At 34.4% G+C, this 20,496-nt stretch overlaps 1 pseudogene; it reads right to left on the reverse strand.

Moving 5' to 3' along the window:
• Positions 1-9,806: 9,806 nt before the first annotated feature.
• LOC149568975 (putative aldo-keto reductase 2) lies at positions 9,807-20,186 on the reverse strand (annotated as a pseudogene).
• Between the last annotated feature and the right edge of the window lie 310 nt (positions 20,187-20,496).

The following is a 20,496-nucleotide window of genomic DNA, read 5'->3' on the forward strand; positions in this document are numbered from 1 at the left end:
AATGGGTATTGGACAAATTTAGGTGTCTACATAACTAATAACCTTTATCAACCAACTATCCAACACTTGGTAGGTTATACTTTAATCCATCAAGAAAATAAACACCACTAGTGTTAGTCTTTCCATCAAGAGTGATAGATCCTATTCCCATTATATGAAAAGCTACATTGTTACCAACTCTAAAAATTCCTCCATCATGATTTCTAAACTTAACAAAATTTTTCATGCCTCCATTCATATGGTGTGAACATCCACTATCGATAATCCAATTAGATTTCTTTTCAACTTGTGAAACTAGGGTTTTTAATTTTTTTCTCTAATTCCTTTTTAAGGATTTTCTTCTTTTATAGCCATAATTCCTAATTCATCATCACTTTCACATTGACATCTTTCCTTAGACTCATCATCTTCATTTCTATACAAAAAATCTCCAGGTCTTCTAGGCTTGAAGTTATTCTTATACTCTTTCTCTCTTTTAGGACACTTAGAAGCATAATGACCAAAATCATTGCAAGTACAACATTTACAATTTCTCTTACCACTTGGTTCTCTTCTTACAAGTAGGGAAATTCCTTCTTTAAGTCGTCTATCCTCCTTAGATTTGGATCTTCTACTACTAGCATAGTCTCCATTGGTGCTCACACTTCTTGATAAAGATGGACAAAAACTTAATACACTAAAGGCTATTTCCAATTTGGGAAATTCTCCAAATTATTTTAAGCTCACTTTTGCTACTTCCAATCTTCCAAGTAAAGTCTCCCTAGTACACCTTTTAGTACAAGGTTGTTGGAATGTCTGAATGGAAAGAATGCTTCTAAGAGGGGGGGTGGGGGGGGTGAATCAGAAGTACTAGCTTTTGGCCTATTTTTAAACCCTTAATAACATATTATTGAAATGAACATGCATGCATATCAACATTAAGCAATCATGAGAAACACATATGCATCACCACATAACACTTGAGATTTTGGTAACCCAGAAACCCTCCAGGAATAAGAAGGTAAAATTGGGGTGGGAATGATAGCCACAAAATCACTACAGCAATAATGTTTGACCACTTTTGATGGTATGCCCTATTAAAGGCTTTAAACTATATAAAATCTTTACACTGTATCAATAGTGACCTAGTTAAAGGATTTATAAACACTTTACATGAAGTGTTACCCTGTTAAAGGATTTACTCACCTATTTAAAGGATCTTCAAAATAGCTGTTAAACTAACCTATCACCATAGGGTTTCCTTTCTAATACAATTACTAGAGAGTATTAGGTATAATAAACTTGATAGCTTACAATCCTTCATTGCTGAATTTAGGCACTTGATCTACTTTCTCTGATCTGATGTCTATTTGTATTCCTTGCTTAGTTCTGATCAACTAAATATTTTACTGCTTCTCTCTTCCTCTAAGTCTTTTACTCTTCACTTTGAACTCAACTAGATTTTTCCATTCACTCCTTCATCCATCTACATGATTCAATGAGATTTAGTCTTCCTTATAAAGACATTCAAAGACTTAGGGTTAGACATGGATCTATGATCCATATTGAATCTTTGTTTTTCGCTCATTCCTTGCACTTTTATTATTGGTTTCATGCCTTCTCCATTTTTCTTATTGGCTGCATGTAGATTGCATAGGAAAAAGAAAAGATTTGATCTTATCACTTATATCCTTGGAGATTTTTCATATGTCAGCCATGAAAATGGTTTACATCTGAATTAGCGAAGTTACAAACTCATATGTGCATTCTATGTTACTCAACACTTACTAATTCTTGATGCTCGACATCGTCTATGACTTGGCACCTAAATATTACTCGACACTTATATCATGCTCGACACTTGAAGTCACTCGACACTTGATCTTCACTTGGCACGTAAAGGCTGCTGGGCACCTGAAGATCACTTGGCACCTGATGAATTTCCTAACTCGGTACAAGCTATGGCTCGACATACATAATGTACTCAACCTTAATGTAGAAAGTGGTTAAGTTGTGTTGGCACTCAAATGTCAAAACCATTTTGAGACTAACAATCTCCCCCTTTGACATGAGTGGCAAAAACACTTAACTAAGCATTATTTATTTGACCTTATGAGTACATTCACTAATCTGCTCGATATATATATAGAGGTTTTTCAAAAAACTTGATCAAAATTTTATAACTTACAATATATACCTCAAAATTATTATAACTCCCCCTGAGTTAACTGAGCCATTACCTATTCTATCTTTGTGACCAAAATTCTATGCTAAATATGTCTCTTATACTGATATGACTGATACTCTTTGTTTGTTCTCTTTTTACAACTCCCTAAAACATTATATCTCCCTTTTTGATCATTGTCTCCCCCTTTACAAATTTATATCTCCCTTTGATCATTGTCTCCCCCTTTACAACTTTATATATATCTCCCCCTTTTTGACACAAATGTCAAAGGGCACTAAGGGTTAAGACTATATTTTTCCAAAAATGTACTATTTACATCCATAATCATCTTCAGAGCTGCATCCCAATTATTCAAGGAAATTTCTTATGATTTATGCTGGATGGTAGTCTCTGTAGCAAGGTGAACAAGTCCATCTAAGGTAGAAAGATTAGGATATTTCTTGAGAATAGTTTTAGCATAGACCTGTTCTTTATGGAGTATTTCCAAATGTGCAGTAATGGAAGATTGGAGCTACATTAGTTTGGCCTTGATGGTGGCATCTTCTACTATTAATACAACTATTTCCCTTTGGGTGTCAAGAATTTGAGCAAAATGCTTCTCACTTTGAGCTGAATCTTTTGGTAGTTGCATGCTTGAAATATTTAGATTCCTCTCCACGCTCATTAGTCTTTGGCTTGTCTCCTGTGTGAAGTATGAAAAGTCACACAACTTTTTTTACAATGCGAATATATTCTCAAGTACCTTTTTTGCTTTGTCTATTACCTTTGCCAATTCAACCTGGGAAAGTGCAATTTGACTAGATATTTTCTCATATACTTTCCCCTGGAATTTCCTTTGAGACCATTCCATAAGTTTTACATTTGTCTCTTGGTCTACATTTGTCACCTGGTCAAGAATATCTAACAATTGTTCCATTATATGCATTGACTCATCTGGTGACTGCAAACTAAAGGCATCCATAAAGATGTCTTTAATCTCATGTAATGTTTGCTTTTGTTTATACTCCTTCCTGAGTATCTCTTGCCTCTTTCTTCTATTCAATGCTTCCTGCACCTCAGTGATTTGATCAATGGTTTTTTTTTTGAGTCATAACTTGGTATGACTATCTCCTCATCTAATTCAGGGTCTCCATAGTGAAGTAACCTTGCAACTTTTGTAGTACTTGATCCTGGTGCTTACATCTATAGTGGCATTGCAACATTTCTAGGCTATTTAGGAGGAGTCCCTGAGGTAGGCAAATTTATCAATTCTTGTATAGCCTCACTCTTTGGGGGTTTTCTCTTCTTCCTTCTCCTCGTGTCTGCTACTTTGATCAATAGTAAGAATGCGAGGAGGTGCACCTTGTGTTTGTGCTGTAGGATTAGAAGCAATAGTCTGTCCTGTTTGTGGTATATTTTTGTCTCCTTCTACACTCGGCTTTTGCACTGTAGTGTCAACTATTCCTGATGTAACTTCTATTGGCATTTGAAGTTGACCACTAGTAGTTGAAGAGATGATGGAAGGTGGTTCTTGTGCTTTCAAATTATCTCTAACTATGTCTTCTACTAATTTTCGTAAGTCATTCACACTAACCAAAATTGGACTTGTACATAATTTTTCTTGTAGAGTTGTTTGGTCAAGGATCTTAGTGAGATCTTTTGCAATTAATGGGTTGATGTTCTGACATGAGGTGTCAACAACATCCTTAATTTGTATGAATTCTGTAGGTGTGGTAGTAGAGTGAGGAGGACTAGGAGGTGGAAGTTGTGTGTCTTGCATACTTTGATCTTCTTGTTGCTCACCAGTACCCCTATCTTCATCTTTTCCTTCCTCCTCTTCAATCTTTTTCTCTACTTTAATCTTCTCTTCTGTCCTTTTTCTTCTCTCTTCTAGCTTAGTAGTAGCTTCTTCCTTGTATTCTTCTTCAAGAACACCTTCAACCTTTTTGTAAAAATTCTTCCATGACTTTGTTGTTCTTTGTACAATTTCTTCAATTTTGTTTTGGAGAATGAAGAATGCCCTGTACTTAGGTGTAAACCTAGTGTTATGCCTTTTGACTACTTTAGCTATTTTCTCCTTATTTAAATTAGGTAGTATGCTTGCTAGGGTTGATTCTCTCATCTTCTTCTCTATTTTCAAACAAAAGTGCCATCTATCTTCTACAATTTTAGACAATCCCTTTGGCAATTGTCCATCTAGTTCAAGGGGTGTATACTTGAACTGTGCCATCATTCCATAAATTGATTCTTCTATTATATTTTGTTCTTCTTTAGTGAACTTATTGAAATCAAGTTTATTCATGTTATTTAAGTCTCAATTTCCAATCTTTTCACATAGTGTATCAACTAAAGATTTAGGAGAATGGCTTACCTTTTCAGATTGATCTTCCTCATCAGTATCAGGTTGAGCCACATATTTTCTTCTTTTCCTTGGCTCTTCTTGTGCCGTCTTGATTGTTTTCTTCTCTGTAGCTTCCTCTTTAGCTTTTTGTGTCGAGGCCCTTGTTGCAGCTTTGGTTATTGGCTTTTGGGGTGTTGGCATGGAAGTTTTCTTTGGTTTAGGCTGGGCTCGAGGCTGTATTGTTTCCTTTCCTTTCTTTGGCTCGGCTTGAGTTGGTGCTTCCTTGGCTTCTTCATCCTCAACACCTTCCTCCTTATCTTTACCCAGACCTTGAGTTAATTCCATTTGGCCTTATTCTTGTTCATCCTCATTATCATCATCATCTTCTTCATCTTCTTCTTTATCTTCTTCTTCTACTGCCTCAATTCCTTTACCAAATTTCTTCTTTATTTTCTTCACCATTTTATCTTTCTTCTTAATTAAAGAGGTAGTCTTTAATTCTATTCCAATCTTAGATTTAACCATATCATATGTGCCAAAATATTTGGTATCTATTTCCTCTACAAGAAAAGTAGTGATAGCTACAGATGCTTCATCCACATCTAGTTCATAACCAAATGGCCTTAGCCATCTCACCCTTGGAACTACTACTTGGATATAGGTGAAATCAATATCAACTAGGAAACATATGTCATTGATATGTTTTTCCACTAAGGAAACTGGTATTGTTACTCTTTTCTTCATGGATTTCTTGAAATCCTCAAAATAGCTTATCATTTGGGCTTCAAAGTTATCACCCATCTGATCAATGAACTCATTGATTTGTGTTATTGTAGTTTTTTTAGGGTCCCAATTCACCTTTCCTATAGAAGGAAACTCTTCCATAACATAAAAGAACATACACATAAGAACTGAACCAAATTTTTATTGAGCACCTTTTGATCTCCTTATAACTCCTAGGTTTTCATTTATCTGTTGCAAGAAAAGTTCTGACAAATCATATGTGTGATCTTTCTTTACTAGTTTGTATGCTACATTAATAGCTATGCATGGCACACTATTCAATCGATTGGATTGATAGAATTTATGAGATATTATCCTCAAAGAAAAATCTAGGAGAGGACCAGTGATGGTATCAATAGTCATACCTATTCCATTTTTCCCCTGTATTTCTTTTAATGATCTCTTTGGAATCAGTGCGCAGGGTCTTAGTCTGATCTAGGGTTGGAAAACCTGTAACCCTATGTACTATCCCTTTTGTAATCTTAACTAGACCTATTTCCAACCATAACATCCATTGTGGATTTTTCTTAAAATAATCCGTATCCATTCAATTTTGAATACTATAGGATAAACTAGGGCATTGGTCAAATCTTTTCTCTCGACTATCTTATATTCATCCTTCAAAATCTTATTCTTGCACAGTTTGTCATAGGTTTGGAAAATTTCAAGATCACCTATGGCGCCAATTTTACATTTATAAAACTTTCTTACATCCTGCACCATAACTACTTTGGATGGAATAATGGATAATGCACCGACAGGGTCATTTTTGTAGGTGAATTTTGCAATGGGATTGAATTCAGTTTGTTTGACTTCATTACTGACCAGTTGTACTTCATGAATTTCCTTCCCTTTAGTGGTTCTTGACCCAGATGCCATCATTTTTAAAACTAGGGTTTAAAATATAAACAAGCTTTCAAACTCTACGTAGCTTGGCACTTAAATGAAATACCTTTGATCGATGAGATTTTTTCTTAATCGCTATTGAAAGAGGTTGAAATCTATTTGGAACACTAGATTCTCCACTGTGAAGTCACTTTTCTCTTTTCTTCTCCTTTGCTTCTAGTTCATGATGAAGAAAAGTGATTAAAATTGCAACAATATACTCTATTTCCATCACATTAAATGCTCAACTACACATTTAGCTTCTGAAGGATTTTTCAACTCGGCATCAACCATCAACTCAGTCGCTATTAGCAACTCGGCATGTACTAGAATTTTACTCGGCATCCAAAGACAGCTCGTCATCATCATTTAAAATTTTGTCTTGGCATCTTGTCTCATGCTTATTTCTTCTTTTCAGTACTTCTTTGTCTTGGGATTGATGTATGATTTAACTTTGTATATCAGTCCCATACACCTTTTTTATGCTTAGTTTGATGAAGTGTGATCACTTGACCCATTGGGTGAAGTGATCCCTCCACTTGATGTGCTGCACTCATCTTTCTTCTTCCAAGTCTTATTCATTTGTCTTCTTATTTTCTCGACATCAATCTTTTCTTTTTCTTTGTTGGATTCAATTTTTGGCGCTTTGGACCTTGTAGGATAGTTTCTGCTGATATGACCAATTTTCAAGTAGTCGAAACAAGTGGTTTGACTTAGCCACCTGCTATAATTCCCTCTGAAGTGTGTCCTTATATAATTTTTAGGAATATGTCCATATTCCTGACAATAATGATAGCTATACTTGGTGTTATAATTCCAATGATAGTGACTTTCATTCCCTTTTGTTTTTGCTGGTTGATTTGATGCTCACATAGGCTTTGATTTGCATTCAAATGCTCTATGTCCATACTTCTTACAATTATGACAATGTCCATCAAATCTTTCTGTCCTTGTGACTTTGGATCTGCAATCTTGTGTCATATGTCCTTGCATGTTGCACTTGTGATAGTAACTCTTACTTTTGGGTGTGTTTAGCTGATTGATTCTTCTACTCTTGCAAACATTAGTAGTATGCCCCTTTTTATTATAGTAATGACAAGTGGGTTTAGAATCCTTACCTTTTTCACTTCTTTGCTCAACACTCTTTGATGATTCCTCTACTTTAGTGATGTTGTATCCAAGTCCTAATGTATCATGGGCTGATCCAGGGAATTTCATCAATTTTTCAAAGTACTTGATGGCTTCACTTGACTTGTTGAGATTCTTTGCTATTTCTTTTTCTTTGTTCAATTCATTTTGCAATTGTTCATTTTGCATCCTCAAAGTAGAGATCTCAATATCTTTCATATTAAGTTCATGATGAAAGTTCATCATTTCACTAGTACATTTGACCCCAATTTTTGACCAAAATTTTTGACCATCTGTTAAAATGTTTTAGATTGGTCGAAATATGCAAGGAAAAATATCTTTTTTAAAAAATCCATGCCCGCGTTGGTCAAATTTTTGACCAACACGGGCTTCATATGTTAATTTTTTTTAAAAAGTGGGAAAAACTCATTGTTGCTAAGGACGAAAATGGAGGAAGGGTTTCACAGGCTAGAGGAGGAAAAGGCGAAGATTTTTGAGAAAGGGGCATCTATGTATAGGGGGTGCGTGGAGATGGGTGTGGCAGTGACGGTCTTAATGAAATCCTTGCAATCAATGTTGTCGTCTGCTAATGAGGAGGCCAAGTTAGGGCTGAAGATGAGAGTGGTGACATTAGTTAATGAGGATGGGGTGTTTTGATAATGCGAGATTTGTTAATTTCTGGTTTCGACATCACTAGTACAACAATAGAATGGGCAATGGTAAAACTCATTCATAATCTAGATAAAATGGAAAAAGTCCAAGGGGAGTTAGAGGAGGTTGTAGGTCATAGTAGAAGAGTGGAGGAATCTGATATTGATCATCTACCTTACCTTCATGCAATGGTGAAAGAAGTGCTTCGACTGTATCCTCCTGGTCCTCTTTTGATCCCTCATAAAGCATCAAGATCTTGTGAAATAGGGGGTTTGTGATCCCCAAAGACACACAAGTATGGGTTAATGTGTGGGCGATTGTGAGGGATCCTGTTGTGTTGGAAGGAGCCTTCCAAATTTATGCGAGAGAGGTTTTTGGAGGGAGAGGGAGCTACTGTGGACTTTAAGGGACAAGATTTTGAGCTTATACCATTTGGAGTAGGGAGAAGAATATGCTTAGGGCTTCCTTTGGCTGATAAGATGCTTCATTTAATTTTGGCTTCACTGGTTCACTCCTTCGACTGGAGTCTTCCTAATGGAATGAGCACAAAGGAACTAGACATGGACTATATATTTAGAGTGGTATTGTGGAAGAGTTAGAATTTGGAAGCAATCCCACTACACCTGCAACATCACTTGTATTAATTCTTCAATATTAAGGTAATTTCTTCAATACGTTGGATCAAAAAGTCTAATATGATAATGCCGTTTAGAATGGAGGTGTCATAATAGATTTAGTAAGTTGACTGACTTTCCCTACAATAATTTTATTAGTATCTAAGACTCTAAAGTATCAAGAAAAATGACATCTGTGTACACAACATAGTGAATGAGGGCTACCATTTCTTTCTTAGGTGTCACACCTTTGTATCAAGAGAGACATACCCATACAATGTAGACCCTTCCCGCACTCTAAATGGCACTACTTCTGTGCATATCAATGAATTTGAATGCAATATTATAAATAATTTCTGCATGTAACTTCTTACCATTATATACTTATTTTTGTTTAAATTAATATGATCATAAACGAGTTTGAAATTTGTATTAGAAAGACTTTGAAATTTTTATATGGTTTTTGTAATGTAATATGGGTCTTATTCAATGTTATACCACTTCTTTGAGTGTTTTTCATATTGTTTCAAGGAAATTTGGATTTATTTGTAGCTACGGGTTCTTGTGCTTTGTCTTGATAATAAAACATGAATTGGCACTAGATGGACATTCTAGATTATCTACTTTGAAACGTTAATTTGTTGACATATGGGGTGAAAACCTCTAATGTATCCTTGGCATGCACTGATAATAAATGGCATATTTTTATCCTGATGTCCAAGCCCACAAGTTATGTGGAGTAACAATGGTTGAATATCAAAGTCTCTGAGAGAACCTTGGAGACATTACGACTCATTTATTGGATCTTTATTACTAAATCCTGCTTAAGATCCATGTGGAGGGGTTTGGGTTTATCACTAGTCCATAAATATTGTCATGCATAAATGTTAAAATGCCAGTATCATTACTATTAACGAAATATATTTCCACCAGGTTTATAAAACTCTTTATAGAGTCATTTACCAAAAGCTCTCTATTAATAGGCTCTGAAAATAATCTATTAATAGACTTTAAAAATACTACATTTTCAATAATAAGCATTTATAACTGATATAGTACAAGGCTAAAAAATCTATTTATTTAGATTTTTTTTTTTTTTTTTAACGCTGCTAACTCTTCAGAACCCTTTATTCATCTAGCTCAATTGCAAATGTTCTGCTCTGGAGCACAAACATTTACTTGCTTTAATTCAATGGAGAGTGTTGTATGGGGGCATTTCTGAATTTATTCAGGTCAATTGCAAATCAACAGCTCTGTGTCAGTTTCCAGCTGCAGCATCTACAGGAAAGATGGCTTTGATTTCATTCATGTCATCTTCTGTCAATTTTACTGAGAGAGAAGATATTATCATCTAGGTTCTTCATCTTGGTGGTTCCAGGAATGGGCACAACATCATTTCCCTGGTCTTGAACCCATGCAAGAGCAACCTGGCTTGGGCTGCACCCTTTTCTTAAACTAATCTTACTTAGATTTAGTAATAGATCTTGGTTCCGCTCAAGATTCTCACCTTAAAACCTCGGATTCCCCTATTTAATAGATCAATTATTATGATATGAAACAATCAACAATGAAAAAATCAAATCAAATTAATTTTTACCTTTATTGTCAGTCTTGTCATGTAGATTTTTGTTTAGATTTTACTTTGTTGTTCAGTCTCAATGTTTGAACTCAACATCAGATCATCTTTAAAATGGTACAATTATTAAATGGAAAAAAAAAATCCTATCCTTTACCTTACGAAGTCATTAGCTGCCACACTTTGAATAAGTTTTCCTCCTGTGCTGAAGAAACCCATGCCTAAAGGACTGTATGGAACAATCCCAATCCCCAACTCCCTATGAATGGAATAAAATGAAATAAAATAAATATAAGTAAGCTTGTATTCCTTATCTAAGTTCAAATGGAACAAAGTTCAAAAAAAATCTTATTAAAAACTTCAACTTTTGGTATATATTGTGAACCCAATTCACAAATATTTATTCTTAGTTCTCTGCAACCTATAAAGTAAACATTGAATCACTAACTTTTGAGGTATTATATCATCACAACGTTTACCTAGAGGTGGGAATAATTTGGGCCTCAGAATCCCTACTCCAGAGAGACCATTCAAGCTGCACAACAGTGATTGGATGCACTGCATGGGCCCTATGGATTGTTGAAGTAGAGGCTTCAAATAGACCCACATATTTTATATTTCCCTCTTCTACCAACTTCTTCAGTTCACCCATCTGTATAAAAGGAAAATTGATTTGCTTGTTATCAGATTTCTTATGTTTTGCTAGGTGTCGGTAAAGAGCCAGAGGGATACAATCTTGCCCTCCAAAGCCATACAACCTTGATTATTAGACACATATTTTCTAGTGAAATTAGAGGTTTGAAATTTTGATTTTGTTGTTTCTAAGAAAAATTCATTGACTCATGTTACATTATCTTCATAAGAACTCATCTCTCATGACAATAAGTTGGAGTAGTATTGCACTTAGTGACCTTCTGGAAAGGCTTAATGCTTCACCTTATGAGAATCATCTAAATGTAATGAGTACTACGTGTTCCATTCATTCTTATGAAAAATGAGTTCTTGTGAACCACTATTAAAATAACTTGTGTCAATGTGTTTCACTAGAAAACCACACAGTTGAATCCTTGTAGTAAAATCACAATTTGACTTGCTGTAGAAAATATTTCATACTTATCAATCTCAAGAATTGATATGTAAAATATATTTCTCACATCAAATCAAATTCAAGATTCAACTATGTAGTTTTTGGAGAAAAACCATTACCCAAAATTTTATAAATAAGATTAAAATAAAAAACCTGTCATAGTAGTACAGATTTTGAATCTTAAAACTTACAACACCATGAAAAAATAGTATTTTGGTGCAAGGTTAAGGGTTTGGAATCTGAAGACTTATAGTAGCTTCTATGGGTACAGTAATATCCACCCTGTGCTGGTAATAAAGATCAATGTAGTCTATATCAAGCCTCTTGAGGCTTGCTTCACAGGCAGCCCTGACATATGCAGGATCTCCCTTCACACCAAATTCTCCATTTCTCCAAGTCAATCCAAACTTAGTTATAATATGAACCTTCTCTCTGATACCTTTCAGAGCCTATTTAGGAAGGAACAATACAAGCATTATGCACGGTGTTAGAACAATCAAGCTCAGAGAATTAATAGATTAAGAAATGGAAATAGTACGAGTTGGAAACAAGATGTGCATCTTTTGATCAATCAATGGTTTTAACAAATGCATCTTTTGAGTAATATTGATCACTTTTTAGTGATGGTTTATATAGTTTTCAGCTATGTAAGTATTTGATACAGTTGATGCTTCCGCAACTCATAATTATGTTATAATGTTGAATTAATTTTCAGAAGAGCCTTCTAGTGCAGGTTGGAAAAGAAACGTTAGAACTTAAGTATAAACACACAAGAGAGCTTGTTAGGTTTGTTTACATGAATGATCCAATGTTTTCCAAGATGACACAAAATAAAACAACATGTATGGTAGAACCATTTTTTAAATTGTAAAGTGAAGCTTCTCGACACCTAACATATAGAAACTGTTATCCAAATTTGCTCATCTACATCACCACTTATCAGTTACAACAGTAATCTTAAACTATATCATTGCAGTAATTGGGAGCCAGACATGCTCATATCAACATGTATGGTAGTCACAATCAAACATGGATTTCAAGAATTTTTAAGGAAATGAAAGCATTTCATTTTATTCATGCTGCCTATCCAAGAACCTTGAATGGCACAAAGAAATCTTACTCCTTTTGTCATATATTCTATCTTGGCTATATTTATAAGATGTGTTTGTATAATCTTTTGTCTAACATGAGAAGTCATACAAAATATTTGGAAATACCTTCATCTCTGAGTTACAAGGCATAGAATCATGCTAAATTGCTTTAATCCACCTTAGGTTCAGATTTCTTGATTATGCTTTGCAAATATTGATACACTGTTATCCTCTTTTGTAAATCCAATTTGACATTATTTGATTGGCAGTTGCTCTATATTATGCATTAATGGTAGTCCATGTTCGGAGAATGTAATCCCATCTTTGTTATATGAATAGAGTTCGCATAAGAGATGTTGGTAAGGTTTTTATAAAACAGGTTAACAGCTCTATCTTCTAAGTTCTTTCTTATAAATGGACATTTGGATATGGTGATGGTAATGAAGGGTCTATATTGGTCAATATGATTGTGTTGGAATAGACAAGCAAAGGAAGTAATCAAAGCAATTAAGAAACACATTGCCAATAAGAATCCTAAGATCCAAATTCTTTCTCTGACGATTAGTATTGAATAATATTATAAATTTCTATATACATTTTGATTTATTCTAAGTTATCATTACTGCGATATTTGGTTGAATTCTGAGTGCAAAAAATTTACTATAGTAAGAATTCATTTATGATTTACTTTGATGGATAACTTTGATTTAATATTTTCCTGGTTATTTTTGCAGCTATTAGAGACACTTACAAAAAATTGTGGTGATACTGTTCACTTGCAAGTTGCCGAGAGAGATGTGCTACATGAAATGGTCAAGATAGTAAAGAAAAAGGTCTGTAAAAAAAGCTTTTGTGTAACTTGCACATGTTTTTTTGGGTTGTAGCTTAAACAATTTTTGGTTTGTGCTCTTAGTGCATATTTTCAGCAATCCTTTATGTGGGTTTTATTTGTATTTTATTTTGTAGCCTAATTTAAATGTTAGAGAAAAGATCTTGGTCCTGCTAGATACATGGCAGGAAGCTTTTGGGGGGTCAAATGGAGGATATCCACAATATTATTCTACATACCACGAGTTACAGGTAAGGAAAAAAATAAAATGAATCTTAAGGATGTTCAACAAATCTCATGTTTTTCAAGGGCAGGTTGAATATATTTGACTGACTCTGCCAAATGGCAGGGTAAAACATTGACCTTGAGATTGACCCTCATTTTTGTTACCTAGATTTTCTTTCTAGCTCACATACTTTAAATGCCATTTGGAAGTAGTGTATATTGTTAAACTATTCTAGGATGCAATGCAACAGTGATGTTGGCATAATGACATTAGTTAGTAATTAATTTCATGCTACATGTTCTTAATTTGAAGTTTTATTTGTCATTTTAGAGCCTAGTGGCTCTAGGGCCTTGAGTATGGTAACCTGAGAGAGTGCATGAATTGTTTGTTATTGCATATTAAAATGTGATTGCCTGCCTCAGTTTGCTACATTTGTAGATGCTTTAAGGCTTTCCAGAAAACAACAATAATTGTGTTACGGTTGCTCAAGTATCTTTTGCAGTCACTCCTCAAAGATCTATTTTAAGTTTTTATCTTAACCAATGGAAGGCATCAACTCCTTATGAAAATTTCCTTTTAGGTGCCTACCAAAAATGGTATGATTCTTCAAAATGATGGGGCTCCTGCACAAGCAGCATAATGATCTCTTTATGGGATATATTGGATTTTGCCCAAAAATAACAAGTCCCACAACACAAGTTATTTATAAATAGTATTCTATATATAAAATATGTAATTGCAATTCAATTTAGAGAAAATTGTATCAAGGATTTATGATCATTATACAAATGATATTGAAAATAGAACACCCTAAATTCACTTGTATCTATTTCACTGCATACTTCTAATAGTTGACCATATTAGGAATTCGGTGGAAAAGCTTGATAGGATGCTGGGAGAGTTGAGACTATCCTCCTCAATTAAACTCAAGGGCACATAATGAGTATCCAAGTCATATGGCCCCTTGGGCCATGAGAATGGTAGGACATCTATCATCTTGTAGTTGTTGTATTTAATGACGGAACCAGTACTAGTGCATCTTTCTATCAAACATTTTCAAATTGATCCCAAATATGATGTTTGATGGAAATCAGATAAATAATTATTAATCTTATGTTCCTTGTTAAGAGGATCAAAGATATTCTTCCTCAACCAAGGCCAAGGGCATGGAATGAGCCTCTGAGTAGAACCCTTAGTCCATCCATCTCGCGATTGGCATACTTGACGAGGGACGACCATTACTACTACATCTTCTTAACAAATTTATATGGAGATTAATAGAAGAATACTTGCATACCAGTTACTTTCTATTATATTCTTTATTGCTATTATTTTATACACCGATTCTTTTCTAATTCAAACATGGTAGTTTGATTTCCATGAAGTTTTGCAAATCCTCAAGACCACAAGATAGATTAAGCATCAATAAGTAATTGTGAAAGATCCCCACCCAAACTCGATCCAATTTTTCCATTTTGTTTGGTTTGATGTATGTTTTGGACTCCTAGGAATGGTGATGTTTCTAAGTTCAGCAATTCTGATTTGACTTTGGCTGAGTTCACTTTGATGCTTGTTTATGATAACAGATTACAAATGATTAAAGGAAATGACTATGCAATGAATGAAAACATGTATAGCTAAATGATATGGCAAAATATGACTTTATTGTTTACTACTAAGACTGAAAAGAGAGATTATAGACCTATTATCAGTCACAAATCAAACTGTAACAATTCAATCCATAGGTTTTAATGCCATATAATCAACATGTATCACATCCAGATGTTAGCTAGCTATTGTAGGCTTATGTAGACCACTTTGGGACTAGTAAATGACCACTTTAAGGTATGATATGAAGTATGATCTGCAACAGAAAGACTAATATTATCCTACATAGGTTTGATATGCAATTTCCAGCCATTATATTCAGTGCCACAAATCTAATATGCACTTTCAGCCACTATATCCCTTCAGATATGGTAAGTTTGAATGACACTATAATTTGATTTTTTAATTTGATTCCAATATTGAAAACTAAGAACTCAAATGACTAGTACATTGTGATCCTGTTACACCAAACATCTGGAACCAGATTACTTGAGCAAATTACAGATTCACACTGAATGATATTTCTCATCAATGCTTTGGCAATATAAATTGCAGAACTAACTATAAAGAAGCAAAGACTGAGTTTCATAGTCAATATTAAGGCATTGTTATATCTCAAATCACATGTATAGGAACGAGAAATGTTATAGTTCTGGATCCACATTAGCTCTCCAAGCGGTAGGCAACAAGCCTCTATTTCCCATTGTGACTAGTAATTCAACTATGCTTTTCAAACCTCTGATTTTGTCATCTAGCACCAACCTTAAGAGCCTTCCAGGTGATCTATGTTGTTTAAATCTCTCTCAAATATTTCTTATTTATTTGTTGCTATTGTCAGTCCCAATTGTAGGGACACATTTATCAATTCACCCCTTGTACCACAGTTATCCTAGTATAGCCATGACAGTCAAATAGTGAAGGCTGAACTTCTTTTGAGATTCTCATGCATGGCTCTGAATACATTCTTGTCACATTAAATAAATAGACAACTATTTTTGCTAAGAACACATTTTTAGTCTACTAGTCTTTTGTTTGTTTATGATCCATAGTGTTAGTTTATAGTTAATAAATTATAATATTAGCTTATCCACCACCTATGAGCATCATCTAATTGCAATGAGTGCTAAGTGTTCCATTCATTCTCATGAAAGATGAGTCCTTGTGAGCTACTACTCATGAAACATGGGTCAATGAGTTTAACTTAAAATCTACAAAGTTGAATCCACATAGCAATATCATAATTTGACTTGCTGTGGAAAATATCTCCTACTTAGTAATAATATATTGCCGTGTTGGGTAGTTAATGGTTGGTTCTTATGGGAAAAATGGTTTTAGAAGCTAAAAAAGTGAAGGCCTTTTGAAAAATAATTGAATATTGTAACTGATATAGAAAATATAAAAACAATATAATATTTGTGAAATTTTATGTTACTTAAAAATGCGATTCTATATTTTGTTTCCATTTTTTAATCTTGTACTCCACGTGTTCATCAATGTATCATCAATACCCTTTAGTTATATAAGCTATAGTCTTATTCTAATATATGCCCTTTCCCCATGCAGTCGAGCTATTGGGTACAGGTTTGGACCGCATCTAAATGAAACTGTTCCCCTACTTATTAACTATTGTAAAAGTACATCTGAAACTGATGAGGAGCTAAGAGAATATAGCTTGTAGGTGTTAAAAGATTTTGGTTGTAGAGAAATTATGTATTTTCATCTCACACTATTTGTTAACATTAGTGGTTCCATTTTAAAAGTTCATATCATCTATATTGAAAGTATATGTATGTTTTGTGAAATGCATCTTCAGATTTCATTCTTCAAATAGAAAACCCTGATTATTCAAAAATCTATAAATAATCACCTTAAAGATGCAATTTGCAGGCATTGGAGATTTTTTTCCTATGTTGTGCCAGAGATGTGGTTGTTTATTGTGATACGATTTTGGAACTTGCTCTGTACTACATAAGCTATGATCCAAACTACACTGATAATATGGAAGAAGATATAGAAGAGAGTAATGGAGAGGAGGATGAGTATGTTAAAATTGCTTAAGATAATTATTTGCTTGAGAAAATTTAATTTTTGCACAATGGTGTCTTTTCTTTTCATGTAATTATGAATTTTATGACCAACATGTGAATACTATTCTATTGATGTAGAGAGAGTGCTAATGAATATAGCGATTATGAGGATATCAGCTAGAAGGTTCAGAGGGTAGCAGCTAAGTGTTTGTCTACTATGCTAACATCTCATCCAGAAATACTATTAAAGTTGTATGAGGAGGCATGTTCTTTGAACCTTTCTCAATTGTTGATGGGAGATATTTATCATTTTCATAAAAGTTGACTCTATTTGTCCTATACATTTGCCATGTTTTTTGACCTTTATGTGCCCAATAATTTTGGCTTAGTGTCTCTTCAGAGTTTATGGCTTACCTCTAAAGAGTGACAAGAATGGCCCTTTGTCTTTGTTAGAGTCAAGAGGATACATAAATTCCATTCTCTTGGCATAACACTAACTTGCTAATGTTATGCACAAATAGGAATAAATTGAGTTTTAAATGATATATATCACTTGTTATCTCATTTCAAAATGTGGTTAGCTTTAGGAATTCTTTTATAAGATGTTATATGAAATGATTGCTAGCTAACACCTGCCAAGGAAACATAACTTGCTTCTTCTCACAGTGAATTCTGCTCAAGGTTTTGGCATTGTGAAGTGTAGCCCAGTTCTTTATGTGCCAATATCAATACTGAGAATGCTAAGAGATGGCATGGTTACTCTCGTTGATGTTATTTCTTTGTTGATAAATATATCTATTGCATTTTCCTTGGTTTGTTAAATGGGAAGTAATCTAAGGGGAGAAAACTTCATTATGTTTCCAAGTAAGTGTTTTTATAAATATAAAATTATAGCATTATTTAGACTTGCACAATACACCAAATTTTTCTTTGCTTCAAGCGACTTGGAGGGGTGACTTGGTGAGTTGACTCGACGAGCCGACATGGCGAGCGAACTTGGTGAGCGAACTTAAAGAGTTAAGCCATCTTACAAATTTCAAAAGAAAATGTTGACAGTTAATCCAACAATAAGATGCTGCTCTAACTAAGTGCAAAGAAAAGAAGGTTATTCACGATATTTAAAGAATGAGTTTGATGAAAAAAACAAGTGCAAATATACGAATCTGAAGAACATAGAGTAAATCATACATGCCTCTAGAAATTCAAGAAATAATACAACTCACAATTAATATTTTATATCTTCTATACATGCTAGGCTGGAATGCTTTTTCCTTTATGGAATTGTTTTTGGGCTTCTACATGCCTTTTGGTCTATGAAACCTTGCTTTGTTAAGCCTGCCCAGGATGTACAAAGTTTTACCACAATTGGAAGATAGATTTCTTGGTAGTGGGCCAAAAAGACAAGGATAATAAAATGTGTATCATCTAATATCTCACTGAGAAACTAACTTCAACAGATTGCTGGTATTCTGATTAAGAAGAAGCTAAACAAGGAAAAATTAAACTAATAGAAGAAGCAATCCTTGAACTCCGCAAATGTTTTGAAGATTAAACCATATATATTCAGCGTGATGAGAATCAGATATGATATTATTGGTGTCAACACATATTGCTTACAGGAAATGGTTCTTCTATCAGAACTAATGGTCTTACTATTAGACAAAGGCCATCAAGGAGATGGGTTGCAGAGATAGAAGAAAACATTCAAAAGATCAGTTTGTTGGGCACCTTTGACACTACAAAGGATGAAGCAACCTGCCTTTTGAGGGGCAAAGAGACTGCCAAGATGCTCCTCCTTAGGTTCAAGGATGCCCGTGCCAGAAACAAGACTATCAACTCTAGTTCAAGTCCCAATTTTCTCTCTAATTCTGAGGCAAATTGTCTCAGGAATCATTTCATACAGTCAAAAGTCAAGCTGGGAACATAGTATCTCAGCTCTAATGCCCATGTCCAAAATGCTGAACTTACCTTCAGAGAAGTCCTCTTGCATTGGAAGTAGGATTTCTAGCCTAACAAATGTGCACATAACTCCAAGTAAGTCCATGGGTGAGGGGAATTTCGAAGGTAAAGAAAATGAATCAACTAGTTTTTCTCACAACTCCATACAATAGAGACATAGTAATGGTGAAAGACAATGGCTATAAACATTAGTGAAACATAATTTGGTAAACTTTTAGTTTTCCATCCCTTGTCTCTCTTCTATTTAAAAATGTTCTTTGTTTTGGTAAACTTTTAGTTTTCCATCACCTTGCCGATTAGGATCCTCCTTGTAGATTTGAGGCGACATGTTTGGATTGGATCTGGTTTAGGTCCTTGTTTACGAGTTTTGTGCCCAAATTTGGGTCTTATTTCATGTGGCTAAGGCCTATATGTTTCATGTTCTGGGACGAGGCCCACATGTTACCCTTTTGAGGTTAGATCTGTCTTAAACTTAGCTTGGTATATGTTCCCAAATTCACACCCTATATGCTAAAGCCCTAGCCACTTGGATCTAGGCCTAATTAGGCCTGTATGTCAGCTATTGGGGCCTAATCAAGCCCATTCTACATTGAATTAAGGACTTGTCTAATTAGATCAGGTCCATTCATTAGACTGAGAGGCTGTTTAAATAATTTTTAGGCTCCAATCTTGAGTTTTGAGCTTCATGTTTCATTGTAGGCCTGATTATAGGCATCATTATATCTAGTTTAAGCTTGATTTGGTCATATAAGGCCCACATGTTTCATTACAAAGGGATTGCTGATTGGTTGATATTATATGGGTCTTTAGGAATGTGCCAACACTCCCACAGGAATCTGGCACCTGAGAGGAATCAGTCATGGAGAAAAGAGAAGAGTGAGCATTGCCTCAGAAATTCCTATGAGCTAGTATAATAATATGGTTCATTGGTTCAATAGATCTCAAATTTTGTCATTTTTTCACTTAATAATTATCATAACATAATTATTGTTCCTCCATATTGGTATCGGTTATGAGTGTTGCATGCTTATTATTGCTCAGTCATATGTTGATTGATGTCCTCTTGATTATTTATATTTATTGATACAACTTCTCCTGATTTGTGTATCATCCTGTTACATAGTAATCATGGACCATCATTGGATATACATATGATCATTAATCAATTATCACTTGGTTTTTGGTCTTTATAGTAGCTATCATACTTATCAGCACTTAGGAACTGGAATACCCATTATGGATTCCTCATTTGCTATTATGTATCACTCCATATTGATTTAGTAATTGGTTCATTAACCAAATCACTTCTTCTCATGATGTTGATGTGTATTGACTGCTCTTCAACTTCTTCCATGTGTGATGCAGATTGATATCTTAGCTACTAGTGAAAATAGTTCTAAATGACGATTTATCCATAGTTGTGATTCTCTAATATGAGTATTTTCCTTCATCTAGGAATGATTTCTCAATACTAGATGTCACGCTGAGGATCCTTCACCATTTGATCATGGATAATCTTGTGATGGTTATTGCTTTACAATTTAC

Source organism: Cupressus sempervirens, chromosome 3 (genome assembly GCF_028749045.1).
Source record: "Cupressus sempervirens isolate cs-2001-9-10 chromosome 3, ASM2874904v1, whole genome shotgun sequence".
NCBI classification, from domain to species: Eukaryota; Viridiplantae; Streptophyta; class Pinopsida; order Cupressales; family Cupressaceae; genus Cupressus; species Cupressus sempervirens.